Raw genomic sequence first — 2727 nt, 5'->3', positions numbered from 1 at the left:
TGCATATGAGAGTACCACAGGATCCGGCCCACCAGGTGATGACCCCTGATGCTTTTTAGGCTCGTGTTTCTTGGCCTGAGGTCAGGCCATTTTATCAGGGAGAGGCAGTTGTTGTTGGAGTGGGCAATGAAGAGGCTGGAAATGAAAATGAGGAAGAGGATGAAGAAGATGAGGAAGGGAGTAAAGGTGAAGAGAAGAAGGAAGATTCAGAAGAATGATTAAAGGAAGACATGATCATAAGAAGGAATAAAAGAGGGACATGATGATATGAGTGATGATTAAGAGATAGATGACTTAAAATCTCTCCATTATCGAGTGATATCTTTAAAGCTTCCAGACATTTATTCAAAAATATTACGCTTTTGTTCCTTGTCTTTTGTATACTTCAAACGCGTTTGGATTTGTGTTTTAGTGTTTAAGAAATCATGACTTTTGATTAAATGGTGGTTTATGTTATTTGGTTTATTATTATTGAATTTGTCTTAAATATTAAGAAGTATAAGTAGTTATTTTAAGTTTCTTTGAATACTTTTCTTTTTTGGTGTTTGGTGTTTCAAACTAGTTTTTTAAGTACTTGAAGAGTGCAAAGAGTGAATACTCAAGGTTTAAGTGAATCAACAACAAATGCATGGTAATGATAAGAATTTGAATGTCAGAAAGCTTTCCATTGTTCACTATATTCATAGGAGACCGACATTTACTTGTTTTAACTCAGTTGATTTATGTTTAATCTTGCGATTATTTTGAATTGTATGTATGAAAGTATAGAAAGGATTAAGGCAAGTCTTTGAATTTGAGCACAACTACTTGACCAAATGTAACTTACCTTGTGAGTGAGTGAGTACTCGATAATCTCTTCGAGTCAAATGACATAATCTATATCAATTATGAACTGTAAAATTCACTAAGCAAAACTAATGCACTTAATGAGTTTTCTCTATTCAGTCAAAAATTAAGTTCATAATTAATCCACGAATATGTTTTGATTTTTCTTAAATAATTGTTTAATTTATGTCTTTTGCCTTAGGATAGGGGATCATTCAAATTAAATTATAAGGTTTTGTTTAAGTTGGGGAGAAAAAGGAAGGTTTACTTAAAAAACAAGAAACATGAAAAGAATAGGAAAATGAGAAAAGAAAAAATTGATGAATGAAAAAGAGAAAAGATGAATTTTTGAAAGAGAATAAGTTTTCAGGAAGAGATTGTGTTTAACATTTGTCACCAAGGGTGTATAACAATCAAAAGAGTAAATGTATTTAGATATGTTTTGTGTGGGAAATATCAAAGTCATTGAATGCTCCTCTAAACTTTGGCCACTTTGATTCAATTGTCCATACATATGAAATTTCATTAGTAACCAGGCCACATTACAACCCTTGAAAGACCTTAGTGATCTATCCTTTTATGCTTTCAAAATGGTATGGTTGGATGAATGCATAATTTGATCAAGATGTTATCAAGATTGTTGGATGTGAGTTCAAGTCCCACATATTGTTTTCAATTCTTTATCCACTTACAATGAAGTGTTTTTGGGTGATTCAATATTGGACATGTTATTGCCTTGGAATTTACGAGATGAATTTTGTGTTTAGAACTTGTTTCATATTCATGGTTTGATTCTAGGATAGTGATGGACATAAAACATGCATGTGCATTCTACATTTGAACCATGCATTCTCATCTTCTTTCTCAAAATGGTTAATCATGAAAAACTTTATGAATCTACTCTTGCATTTAAATAGATTTCTAAGAGTTTTATTTGAGGACAAACAAAGTTCTAAGTTGGAGAGATAATAAGTGCCAAAAAATGGTAAATGGACACATCGAATGAGGGCACTTATTAACTTGTTTCACAAAATCAAACTATAGAGTAAATATTAGTTTTATTATGATAATTGTTAGTTTCTACGTCTTACACCTAATTTCAACATATTTTGTAGGTATTTTTACATGTGAGGAAATTGGTTCAGCAAAGCAAGGAACAAAGTTTCAGCAACCTCACTTAGAGAACTCAGAGTGAGGGCAAAGCGAGCATCAGAAGCGAGGGAAAAGCAAGCTTAGGGCGAGTGAAGTCAAAATGTCCCAAGTTTTAAATATTTTTCCCTTGCTTAGTTAGCTCAAAGTGAGGCAAGTCAGAATGACCAAGCTTTTAAACTTTAACAGCCTTGCTTAGGCACGCCAAAGAGACCTCAAAGCGAGGCCAAACAGAATGTTCAAAGACTTCAAAAATTAGTAATCTCGCTTAGCGCAGCCTAGAGAGGTTAAAGCGAGAAAGTTAGCTAAGCGATATATTTGGTGGCTAAGCGAGGCAAGGCGGTTTAAAGTTGACGTGTCAGAAAACTTCATGATGAAGAAATGCTAGCTTGCTAATCGAGCCTTTAGGTGGCTAAGCGAGGTCATAATTTTAGGACAAGTATAAATACAATTCAAAGAGAGAAAAGGTGGTATCTTACCATTTTTTTGGAGAGAAACATATAGAGAAAAATGCATGAGAGTCAGAACACAAAATTCAAGGTGGATAGGCAACGATCGCTGAGTAATCAACATTGATGCTCATTCAACTTTTTTCTTCTTCTCGTATGTACAAGGCTACGATGGCAATGAGTAGCTAAATCTCTCTCTCTTGTTGGGATTGGATGTAATTAACCATACTAGTATATATATATATATATATATATATATATATATATATATATATATATATATATATATATATATATATATATA

The sequence above is a fragment of the Lathyrus oleraceus genome, chromosome 6 (genome assembly GCF_024323335.1).
Source record: "Lathyrus oleraceus cultivar Zhongwan6 chromosome 6, CAAS_Psat_ZW6_1.0, whole genome shotgun sequence".
In the NCBI taxonomy this organism is placed as follows: Eukaryota; Viridiplantae; Streptophyta; class Magnoliopsida; order Fabales; family Fabaceae; genus Lathyrus; species Lathyrus oleraceus.
This window is presented reverse-complemented; position numbering follows the sequence as displayed.